At 41.6% G+C, this 13,338-nt stretch overlaps 1 protein-coding gene across 8 annotated transcripts in view; it reads left to right on the top strand.

Moving 5' to 3' along the window:
* ehbp1 (EH domain binding protein 1) overlaps positions 1-13,338 on the top strand; it is a 163,147-nt gene that overhangs the window by 64,235 nt on the left and 85,574 nt on the right. The window lies entirely within an intron of this gene.

The raw sequence follows: 13,338 nt of genomic DNA, 5'->3' as shown, positions 1-13,338 counted from the left end.
CAGTGATCAGGGCAGGGCTTAACTACGGGCAGCTTCCCACGGAACGTGCGCGTGTGTGTGTGTGTTTTATTTGCGGCCCCCAGTGCCTGTGTGTGTCTGTGCGTTAATGTGGTCTGTATTTAATTATGGCCGAGGTTTATCAGAGAACAGCACTCGTGCGAGGGTGTGTGTACACGAGTGTTTGTGTGTATGTGTCTGTGTGTGTATCTGCGACAGAGGCCTGGCCCAAACTTAAACACATTTAATTACCCAACAGCACAGGCCTGTGAGCACGAACACACACACACACACACACACAATCTGCCCTACACTCAAAATTGGGAAGCACACAATTACAAACAGGAAAGAAACTTCTTCTGACCATTACCACACATGTTAGTCTAATCCTAAACCTGACCATCACCATACCTGTTAGTCTAATCCTAAACCTGACCATCACTATACCTGTTGATCTAATCCTAAACCTGACCATCACTATACCTGTTGATCTAATCCTAAACCTGACCATCACCATACCTGTTAGTCTAATCCTAAACCTGACCATCACCGTACCTGTTAGTCTAATCCTAAACCTGACCATCACCATACCTGTTAGTCTAATCCTAAACCTGACCATTACTGTACCTGTTAGTCTAATCCTAAACCCGACCATCACCATACCTGTAGTCGAATCCTAAACCTGACAATCATAGTACGTTAGTCTAATCCTTAACCTGACCATCACCGTACCTGTAGTCTAATCCTAACCCTGAACATTACCGTACCTGTAGTCTAATCCTAACCCTGAACATTACCGTACTTGTTAGTCTAATCCTAACCCTGAACATTACCGTACTTGTTAGTCTAATCCTAAACCTGACCATTACCGTACTTGTTAGTCTAATCCTAAACCTCATCATTACCGTACTTGTTAGTCTAATCCTAAACCTGACCATTACCGTACTTGTTAGTCTAATCCTAACCCTGAACATTACCGTACTTGTTAGTCTAATCCTAAACCTGACCATTACCGTACTTGTTAGTCTAATCCTTAACCTGACCATCACCGTACCTGTTAGTCTAATCCTAAACCTGACCATCACGGTACCTGTAGTCTAATCCTAACCCTGAACATTACCGTACCTGTAGTCTAATCCTAACCCTGAACATTACAGTACCTGTTAGTCTAATCCTAAACCTGACCATCACCGTACCTGTAGTCTAATCCTAACCCTGAACATTACCGTACCTGTAGTCTAATCCTAACCCTGAACATTACCGTACTTGTTAGTCTAATCCTAACCCTGAACATTACCGTACCTGTAGTCTAATCCTAACCCTGAACATTACCGTACTTGTTAGTCTAATCCTAACCCTGAACATTCCCGTACTTGTTAGTCTAATCCTAAACCTGACCATTACCGTACTTGTTAGTCTAATCCTAACCCTGAACATTACCGTACTTGTTAGTCTAATCCTAACCCTGAACATTACCGTACCTGTTAGTCTAATCCTAAACCTGACCATCACCGTACCTGTAGTCTAATCCTAACCCTGAACATTACCGTACCTGTAGTCTAATCCTAACCCTGAACATTACCGTACTTGTAGTCTAATCCTAACCCTGAACATTACCGTACCTGTTAGTCTAATCCTAAACCTGACCATCACCGTACCTGTAGTCTAATCATAACCCTGAACATTACCGTACCTGTAGTCTAATCCTAAACCTGACCATCACCGTACCTGTAGTCTAATCCTAACCCTGAACATTACCGTACCTGTAGTCTAATCCTAGCCCTGAACATTACCGTACTTGTAGTCTAATCCTAACCCTGAACATTACCGTACCTGTAGTCTAATCCTAAACCTGACCATCACCGTACCTGTAGTCTAATCCTAACCCTGAACATTACCGTACCTGTAGTCTAATCCTAACCCTGAACATTACCGTACCTGTTAGTCTAATCCTAAACCTGACCATCACCGTACCTGTAGTCTAATCCTAAACCTGACCATTACCGTACTTGTTAGTCTAATCCTAACCCTGAACATTACCGTACTTGTTAGTCTAATCCTAACCCTGAACATTACCGTACTTGTTAGTCTAATCCTAAACCTGACCATTACCATACTTGTTAGTCTAATCCTAAACCTGACCATTACCATACTTGTTAGTCCATCAGTCTGTATAGATGGTAGTAAACTTGTTTGAATGAACAAAATATGGTATTTTTCACCGTATTTAAAAAACATACAATCGTACTTGCGTGTGTGCGTGTGTGTGTGTCTTTGTAGACAAACTGGCATTAGCCTAGATTTTCACTCACTCTCTAAATCACCTTGTGACTGTCAGAACTTTAATATGTGCAGGAAGTCTTTTGTCTTTTCTTTGCGGTTTGGTAAGAGGACGAGGATGGTACCAGGGATTAATGTAAAAGAACGAAAGATGAGAAAACGAGTTATTCTCAGACAGAGAGAGAGATGGAGAGAGGGATGCTCTGATTCACCAGAATGCCATCTTCACCTCTCTTCCTTTTCCCATCTATCTCGTTTTTTTTCTCATTCTGTGTGGCGTGTCCCCGCCGGTGCGATTTCACCCCTCCTGCACACTCGTCTGCTCTTTCCGTCTCTCTTTCTTTTCCCGTCTGTCTCTACGCTGCCGTGATGGAAGGATTTGCAGCCGTTCATGCTCCATAAGTTCCAATGTGTTCTGGGTGTTAATCTAAAGAAAAAAAGCCCTCACAGTCTGCTAGATCTGCATATGATATCACACACACACACACAGACACACACACACACACACACACACACACACACTTCTGTCAGAGCGGAGACTAAGATCTCAAAACTTCAGAGATTCTGAAAAACTTCAGTGTTGCTCTTGCATGTTCTTTCTTTCTTTCTTTCTTTCTTTCTTTCTTTCTTTCTTTCTTTCTTTCTTTCTTTCTCTTTTCCTCTCTTTCTGGCTAGAGAGTTTGGAAACAGACTTTGTGTGTTTCTATCTATCGAGCCGTCTGTCTGTCTGTCTGTCTGTCTGTCTGTTGGTCTACCTACCTACAGTGGTGTGAAAAAGTGTTTGCCCCCGTCCTGATTTCTTATTTTTTTGCATGTTTGTCACACTTTAATGTTTCAGATCATCAAACTAATTTAAATATTAGGAAAAGACAACACAAGTGAACACAACATGCAGTTTTTAAATAAAGGTTTTTATTATTGAGGGAAAACAAAATCCAAAACTACATGGCCCTGTGTGAAAAAGTGTTTGCCCCCTAAACCTAATAACTGGTTGTGCCGCCCTCATCAACAACTGCAATCAAGCGTTTGCAATAACTTGCAGTGAGTCTGTTACTGCGCTGCTTTTTGTATTTTGCTCTACTCGTCTATGCAGAATTGTTGTAATTCAGCCACATTGGAGGGTTTTCTAACGTAAACCGCCATTTTAAGATCATGCCACAGCATCTCGATAGGGTTCAGGTCAGGACTTTGACTAGGCCACTCCAAAGACTTCATTTTGTTTTTCTTCAGCCATTCAGAGGTGAACTTGTTGGTGTGTTTTGGATCAGAACCCAAGTTCTCTTCAGCTTGAGGTCACGAACAGATGGCCCACATTCTCCTTCAGGATTTTTTGGTAAACAGCAAAATTCATGGTTCTATTTATCACAGGAAGTCTTCCAGGTCCTGAAGCAGAAAAACCATTACACTACCACCACCAGATTTTACTGTTGGTATGATTCTTTTTCTGAAATGCGCTGTTACTTTTACACCAGACGTAATGGGACACACACCTTCCAAAAAGTTAAACATTTATCTTATCAGTCCACAAAGTATTTTTCCAAAAGTCTTGGGGATCATCAAGATGTTTTCTTGCAAAACTGAGACGAGCCTTTATGTTCTTTTTGCTCAGCAGCAGTTTTCTACTTGGAACTCTGCCATGCAGACCCTTTTTTTCCCGTCTCTTTCTTATGGTGGAGTCATGAACACTGACCTTAACTGAGGCAAGTGAGGCCTGCAGTTCTTTGGATGTTGTTGTGGAGTCTTTTGTGATCTCTTGGATGAGTCCTCACTGTGCTCTTGGGGTAATTTTGGTCGGCCCGCCCACTCCTGGGAAGTTCCTCCACTGTTCCATCTTTTTGCCATTTGTGACTAATGGCTCTCACTGTGGTTCACTGTGGTTGGATCTCAGCATGATGTCTAGGTTTTGAGGATCTTTTGGTCTACTTCACTTTGTCAGGCAGGTCCTATTTAAGAGATTTCTTGATTGTGAACAGGTGTGGCAGTAATCAGGCCTGGGTGTGGTGAGAGAAATTAAACTCAGGTGTGATAAACCACAGTTTTAACACTTTTTCACACAGGGCCTTGTAGTTTTGGATTTAGTTTTCCCCCAAACTGCATGTTGTGTTCACTTGTGTTATCTTTTACTAATATCTAAATTAGTTTGATGATCTAAAACATTAAAGTGTGACAAACATGCAAAAAAAAAATCTGTCTGTCTGTCTGTCTCTTTGTCTGTCTCTTTGTCTGTCTATTTATTAAATCTCTATCTCTTTTTCGGTCTTTTCTGTTTTCTTTGTGTGTCCCTGAGAGAAACAGGTTCAGCTTTTTATGTTTTCTTCATAACTTTCTCTGTCGGTCTCATTTTTCTTTATCTCACCTCTCTTTTTCTCAAGTTTTCTCTTTTTCTTCCCGCTTTCTTTGGCTCTCACTCTCTTTCTTATTGAGAGAGAGAAAGAGAGAGAGAAATAATAACGCCGCACTCATTTATTTACAAACTTAGAATCGTATTAGTTTAGAATTTTTATGAAGGCATGTCTTTTTAAGATTTCATATTGTTCTGTTTACCATGATACAAGATTTTTTTTATGGATACAATGCGATAATAAAAAAAAAAAAATCTTTATTCTATAAACGACACATTGCTGAATATCTTGCTTTACCTGCTCTGTTTTTTCTCCCAATCGTGTGTGTGTGTGTGTGTTTCTCTGTTATGGGACTTAAACAGTAACACTCTGTCTTTGGGCTCGGTGCAGGAGCACCAGTGGGCCAGTAAGACCCCCAAAAAAAACTCAAAATGGCCCCATAATCCGTGAAACTCTATCAGAATAATCCCCAGAAAGGGAGAGCGAAGTCCTGGACACCCCCTACACTCTTCTGCTTCGCTCTCCTCCTCCTTCGATCCGTCGCTCTCTGACAGTGCAGCAATTCTGCCGAGAATCTGAGATGCTTATAAGACTTAGACAGGAGGTCTGGAGGTCTTCTCTCTCTCATATGTCTTCTTTTAGAGGAGGCCTCTGAGAGAGAGGGAGGGTAGAGGGAGAGCCGAGAGGAAAAGAGGGGTTCTTTTGAGTTCTTATCTCTGGAATCTCTCCATTCGATGAGATATAAAAATGAAGTTTGAGCTGTTTGGAGGTGGGGGGGGGGGGTGTGTGTGTGTGTGTGTGTGTGAGGGCGTTTGTGCTTTGAGAATGTCAGAAAACGAGGTGTCTCAGCATCGACCCAATTTCAGCTTTGCTGTTTAGAGCATTCTTTGTGATTCTTGCTCGTACGATTCCAAAACTTTTTTCTTTTCTTAACACACGCTTAAGAAAAGCACAACATTGATGCACCAAAAAACAAGATGCTTTTGTGTCACTCATGGATAATATAACTGAAATTTAACTAAAAATACACCATGTGGACAAAAGTATTGGGACACATCTTTTCCAGTCATATGTGGTTCTTCCTCAAACTGTCGGAGGAACACAATTTTACAGGACGTCTTTGGATGTGGTGGGATTATCTTTTTCCTTCACTTGAACTCTGGAGACTCAAACCTGTTCCAGCATGACAATGCCCCTGTGCACAGCCAGCTCATGAAGATCTGCTATTCAGGGGTTGGAGTGGAAGATCTCCTGCTATTGAGCTGAACCCTTTTGGAGTGAATTTGAATGCTGATTAAACCTCAGGCCTCCTCACCTACAACTGACTTTAACACCCTTAACATGATTGAATGAGCACAAATCTTCAAAATTCTGGTGGAACATCTTCTCAGAAGAGCGGAGGTTATTATTATAACAAAATGTAGAACAAAACAAATCTAATTAATCGTCTTTGGAATCGAATTTCCACTTTGCTGCTGCTGATTATAGTCCTGTAACATCGTTATTTTTGGATTCCTTTTGTATTCTCGATTTAGTATCTACCTCAAAAAAAAACCCATTTGTTTTAATCTCCGCTTTGATTTTTCTACTTGTTATCGTAATGCTTATGCACCACTGAGCGAGCGCGAGTTAGCTACTGTACTGCGCTGAACAGAGAGATAACGTCGTCACTGTGTGTCGCGGTTTCACATCGCAAGACTCCGAGCAGCCCGATTAGATTCTCGGTTCTTTGGCTGGCCCTTCTTCACCTGCCTTTAGTTCGAAGAGAGGGCTTAGTGCTGCTCGCTCAGCCACACCAGTAATGCGCCAGCGTCACCTCCACTGGCACTCACACAGGCCCTCCAGGTGTGTGTGTGGGCATGTGGGGAAAGAGTGACAGCTCGAGTGCTTCCAGAAATACCACCACATCTCACACACACACACACACTGCGAATGAACACGAGGAGTGTTCTAATGCCCACGTTTAAAACCACACACACACACACATACACACACACACACACACACACACACACACACACACACACACACACACGCGCAGTCTACAAAGCGCTTAGTAATCTCTCTTTGGTAAGACTCATCGGCCAAGGATTACCTTTATACTGCACAGAGAGGAGGTGTGTTTGGAGAAATGCAAACACATCTTAGTGTAATCTCTTAAAAGACGATCTGTTGCACTGAAGATCATTTTCACTCGTCAGACAGGTGTGTGTGTGTGTGTGTGTGTGTGTGTGTGTGTGTGTGTGTGTGTGTGTGTGTGTGTGTGAGAGAGATGTTTGGTGTGTGAGAGTTTTCTGAGTAGTCAGTAAAAAGTAACTGTGTGTAAATGTGCAGATGAGAATCGAAGTGTGAGTCGTTTGAATAGGCAGTTGGAGATGGCTAAAGATGTGTGTGTGTGTGTGTGTGTGTGTGTGTGTGTGTGTGTGTGTGTGTGTGTGTGTGTGTGTGTGTGTGTGTGTGTGTGTGTGTGTGTGTGTGTGTGTGTGTGTGTGTGTGTGTGTGTGTGTGTGTGTGTATGTGTGTGTTTGTGCTTGAAGTCTGGTGAGTGAGAGTAACTCTAGATTAATCTCTGCTGATCCTCTCTCACAGGTGTGTGGCCTTAAACTGGCCCGAATGCAGGAAAACCCTAAACTCTGCTGATCAATAACTACGACACACACACACACACACACACACACACACACACACACACACACACACACACACACACACACACACACACACACTATTTAACTGCATCCCACAACATACTGGTCTGTTTCCCTTAACTGAGAAACTTTGTGAGTCCGGCAAATATTTTCCATCACACAAAAGCCATGATTAAAAAAAAACATTTCTGGGGAACGTACACCTGATTGAGCAGATTCAAGACTATGTGGTATCTTACATGGAAAAGAAAAGCCTTTACAAAGATGTTCTGTACGATTACATCATGGCTTTGTTTCTTTTACAGTTCTGATTTATTATTAGGTGTAATATTGCGATTGATGATTCATGTTTTATATTCCTCTATTCCTTGTTTTGTTCTTCACTCGGTTGCTAAATTGCAAATCTTTTTGGTCGAATAAGAGAAAAAAGCTTGTGCTATGTGGTTCTCCTCCAAAATCTTCCCAAAAACTCGGAGAGCCAAACCTGTTCCAGCCTGAAAAAACTTCTCTGCACAAAAGCCAGCTCCATTAAGTTTGGAGTGGAAGATTGTGAGAGCTCAATCTTTGAGAGGGACACCTTTGGGGATGAATGTGAACACTGACTGCACCATAGGCTTCCTCACCTCACCTACATCAGTACCTGACTTTACTAAACACCCTTGTATCTGAAATCTCCACAAGCACCCTCTAAAATCGATTGGAACATCTTCCCCGAAGAGTGGACGTTTTTATAACAGCAAATGGGGACTGAATATGTAGAGAGATGTTCAGAAAGCTTGTACGAACCTTATGCTCAGGTTTACCTTTGTTTATAAAGTGTGACGTCTAGACGACTGGGGCGGAGCATCTCTAAAACTGCAGCTCTTGTGGGATGTTCCCGCTTTTGCAGTGGTCAGTATCTATCAAAAGTCCTCCAAAGAAGGAACAGTGTGGAGCGGACCAACAGACCAGCTCCTGTAGCTCAAATTTCTGAAGAAGTCATTGCTGTTGATTGGTCTAGACTGTTCAAAAAGACAAACCAACACAATATTGGGCAGGTGGTCATAATGTTACGCCTGATCAGTGGTCTGGTGGTCATAAATTTATCTCTGGTCGGTGTACAATTGGAGAATCATACTAAAAAAATCTTTGCTGCATATCAGGATATATAGATTTCATTTAAAAAACCTCGACCAGTTTCTCCATCACTGAAAAATTCCACCTGAATTTGACATCAGATCCGATCTACCTGTAAATCAGACTCATAATGTTTTTTCACTCTCGAAGCTTTACAGCTGAACGATCCAGTTGGTAAATGAAGTTTTATCCAATGTTGCGTTTTCTCCCTCCCTCAGTGTAAAGAGACCTCTCCAGTGTGTAAGAGGCAGCAAGCGCGCTGTACTGTATGGCGTCGGATTTCAACATCTCTCCGTCTCCTTCATTAATGTCAACCACCTCTTTCAGGAGTCACTCACTCCATCGCCGCCGCTGTCGAGTATCTGACATTCAGCATCGCAGATATTTAGCGCTTCGAGTGTTTTTCTTCTTCAAACGGTGACCTTTTATCCTGCACAAGTGTGTATGTGTGTGCCTGCATTACGCTTCTGTGCTTTCTATATGCATTATAACGCTGTTTAATACCGGAATATATCACTGGTATCTGTTGTGTAAGTGTTTGTATGGTAATGATAGGAGAAACGAGACACCGAGAGTGAGGACGTGCGTTAAATAAGCAGCCACTTTGGGATTAAACTCTGTTAAAGGCTTAGATTTTGAATATTGTGGATTTATTGACCATCCTGCATGTTCCCATTTTACATAATGGACATTTCTGTGTGTCCAGACTCGGTTTTTCTACTTACTAATCAGAGTGTGTCTCTGACTTCCTTTATTTCTCTTCTTCTCAGGATTATGTGATGTCTTTTCCTCCTTGTTTCGCTTGATCGCGATTTCACACTCCTTGACCATTCTATTGATGAGGGCCACTTTTTGATCAGCGCACACACACACACACACACACACACACACACACACACACACACACACACACAAATTAAAAAGGGTGACTTTGTAATTATTTTCATTTTAATTGCTTCCACTTATCAGACGTCTGATCTGTTAATGAATCCACGCCGCCTCGGACAGCAATCCGACAGTGACTGCGGCCACACACACACACACACACACACACCTTTTCTTAACATCTCTCCATCTCTCGCCTTCCTGCCTGCCTGTCGTCTTTTCTCTTGATCCCACACTTTTAATCTCCCTTTCTGCCTCTTTCCCTCTTTCTCTCTTTCTCTCTCTCTCTCTCTCTCTCTCTCTCTCTCTCTCTCTCTCTCTCTCTCTCTCTCTCTCTCTCTTTATATCATTCTATCTTATTGTATTATTCTGTGCTTTCATCTGGTGTTTGTCTCTTTTTACTTTCTATCTTTCTTTTTCGTTCTTTGTATCATCACTTTTTTTTTTGGTCTTTTATGCTCTTGCATCTCTCTCTCTCTCTCTCTCTCTCTCTCTCTCTCTCTCTCTCTCTCTCTCTTCCTCTCTCTCACTCTTTCTCTATCTCTAAGTTTATCATACTATTTTCTTGTATTGTTCTGTGCTCTTTCTTTCTTTCTTTCTTCTGTTTTGTTTTTCGTTTCTTTGTTTAATTTGTCTTTTTGGTCTTGCATGCCCTTATTCTTTTTTTTTTCGCTTCACTTCTTTCGCTTTTGTTTTTGTAGTTTTTCCTCTCTTCCTGTCTGTCATGGTCTCAGGCATTTTTTTCTTTTTTGTTTGTTTGTTTTTTTCTGCTTTTTGTCTCATTCTTATTACATTCTTATTTCCAGTTTCTTACTTGCATCCTTCTTTTTCTCTGTGTGTGTGTGTCTCTCTCTCTCTCTCTCTCTCTCTCTCTCTCTCTCTCACACACAATCTGTCATAATCTCTTATTGTATTATTTCCACTGTTTGTCTCCTTCTTTTTTCCACTTTTTTTGTTTCTTATACCATAATTTTTTTTGTCTTTCACCGTTTTTTTCTTTTGCTTCGCTCTTTCGCTATCTGTTTAGCTTTTTCGCTCTTTCTGTCTTATGTTCTCATGCTATTTCTTTTTTCATTCTTTCTCCTTTTTGTCTTGTTCTCATTGAATTCTTATTTACAGTTTTATACTTGCATCTCTATCTTTCTCATAGTGACACTCTCTCTCTCTCTCTCTCTCTCTCTCTCTTTCTCTCTCTCTCTCTCTCTCTCTCTCTCTCTCTCTCTCTTGTTCTCTTAATGACTTTTTCAGCGAGTCCATGTTTATTAAGTGTGTGTATTATCAGGACTGATTGTTAAGCTCCTAGTGTGTGTGTGTGTTTGTTTGTTATAAACTGATTAAGTCTTGATTGCTTTGGGATCGAGTTTAAACGTTCCTTATTCTCTCCTCGAAGCCACACCAGGCTCGGGAGTTTCCGCCTAGCCGTATTTTACCGTCGGAAATGGATCAGACTGCAGTAATTTCCCACGTTTTTGAATTTGTCTTGGTTTACTCAAGGGATCTGAGCAGCGTAATCACTGGGGTTTGCGTTCCCGCTCTCGATTAAACGGTGTTAACGAATCTTCCGGGTTATTTCCGAGTGATGTGGCTGATGGCTGATTTGGATTCACACTCATTTTAAAGCTTTTGGTGGAGTCATGGTTAGGATTGAATTGGAGAATGAGCTTTGCAAGGAATTTTCTCCACCATGATGAGGGGTTGTGTGTTTTTTGTCAGCCAAGTCTTTTAGAGTTTGGGGCAGTGCTTTGTGTTCACCTACAAGCTTACAGCCTAGAAGCTTACAGCATGTCATGTGTGTAGTACAGATGAGGGCCAGGATGATACGAACCCTGCTGAGCTCTGCTTTCCTTTGGGGGCTTGTGTGGTGGGAGTGCATGAAACAAGCGCTTCAAATTTCCACATTGGGAGCTCTAGAAACAAACAGAATGTACAGCTGCAGCACAAATTCTGCTTTCTCCTACAGGAGGTTTGACCAGTTTCACCACTGCTGCAAAATGTTTAATCTCTTGATTAGTCCCACTCTCTCTCTCCCTCGTAAACACCCTAGAACAATCCCATCCACTTTTGCAGATTCAACCAATCTTAACTTCTCCCACAGAATGTTGTCTGGTCCCATTCAGTTTCTCGGCTACACTTAACAGTCACAGTCTTTACTTAGACACCCAACCCATCCCCTGCTCTTACAAACGCCTATTTACTAGTTTCTCCTGCTGTTACAGACAGTATTTAATTCTGCATGCTATTTCTGCCTTCCATGACCAATTTCACCTGCTTGCAGATTATTTGACCAGTCTCTCGTAATTTTATAGAAAGTTTGCTTAATCCCTTTTGCACTTATAATACAAATCTTGACCAATTCCACTTTCTTACACAGAGATTTTTGTCCAATCACACCTACTATCAAAGTCACTTCTGACTGATCCCACCCACTCTCACAGACACCTTTAACCAATCCCACAACACACACACATTCTTAACCAATCCCACAACACACACACACACACACACACACACACACACACACACACACACATTCTTAACCAATCCCACAACACACAACACACACACACACACACACACATACACACACGCTCTTAACCAATCCCACAACACATTCTTAATAACCCGGAAGATTCGTTAACACCGTTTAAACAAGAACGGGAACGCAGAACCCAGTGATTACGCTGCTCAGATCCCTTGAGTAAACCAAGACAAATTCGAGAAAGTGGGAAATTACTGCAGTCTGATCCATTTCAGACGGTAAAATACGGCGAGGTTTTTAACACATTTCTCACAGCATTTTTGTCTTTTTCCCAACTTTGATCTTTAAAAAAATAAAGTGTTTTCTTAGCTGGAAGTAATTGAACTCCTTTGTGGTTCTCTCTTAGTTTTAATCAGTTTGATATGGATGTTTGGCTGTGGTGAGAACACAGGCGGAGCATGTGATTCGGGTTTCTAAACGGCTTCTTTGAAAGCGTGCGCATGCGATTACGACGCTGTGATATTTTCCCACTGTATGTTAATGCGCCTCCACTGTACACACGGCTGCGTTCGAGACTCCTGTACCTTATTTGTCTCCCTCTTAATGTTCCACTCCAGCTCTTATTTCCATAATTGGACTTTTTGATTGGAACGGTGTGGAAATTGGAAGGGCGGATTGTGCAATTTCATGGCCAAAGTAACTTGAAACATTAAGAGAGGATGGACACGCGGGCGCAGATTAGACAAATTAGTCTTTAGATTAAAGGTGCAATTAAATAATTTAGAGCTCGACTGAAGCAGAACCAGCTAGAGGTGGATAGAAAGAGAGAGAGAGAGAGAGAGAGAGAGAGAGAGAGCAAACATGGCCATACATGGACCACGTTGCTAATCAATTTAATGCTGTTCAACTCTTTTCTTTCTGAAAACATTTTATTGGATTATTTTACTAGGAACAAGACCATACACATGATTCAACTTGTCCATACAGAGTGTTTGGTAAAAATTGTGTTCCCTCTTATTAAACAATCTTTAAATAAGTGTATATATATATACTGCCCATCCAAAAAAAAAAGTCACCACCTGGATGTAACTAAGCAAATAGGTAAGAGCCTCCCATTGGATAATTACTGCATGGATGATTGTTTCAGCTGGCAACAAGTTATTTAACTCTAACTGATGCAGTGATGTAGCTTCTCATTTCTTAAACAACCATGTCAGAAGACACATCCTGTGGTCGTGGAAAAGATGAATTATTGCCATGTATCAAGCAAAGAAAACATCTAAGGAGATCGCTGAAACTGGGAAATTGGGTTAAGAACTGTCCAGCCCAGTTGTGTTTAATAGTGAAAGTAAGAGCATTTCCACACGCACAATCCGAAGGGAACCCGATGGATTTGGACCAAACACCTGTGTATCCTTAAGAAAACCACTTATCAGTGAGACTAATCGGGAAAAAATGCTACAATTTGGTAGGGAGCATTTGGATTAGACTCTGGAGCAATGGAAGAAGGTCATGTGGTCTGATGAGTCCAGGTTTACCCTGTTCCTGAGTGATGGGTGCATCAGGGTAAGAAAAGAGGTGGATGAACAAA

This window comes from Silurus aristotelis (assembly GCF_946808225.1).
Source record: "Silurus aristotelis genome assembly, chromosome: 6".
Taxonomy (NCBI): domain Eukaryota; kingdom Metazoa; phylum Chordata; class Actinopteri; order Siluriformes; family Siluridae; genus Silurus; species Silurus aristotelis.
This window is presented reverse-complemented; position numbering and strand designations above follow the sequence as displayed.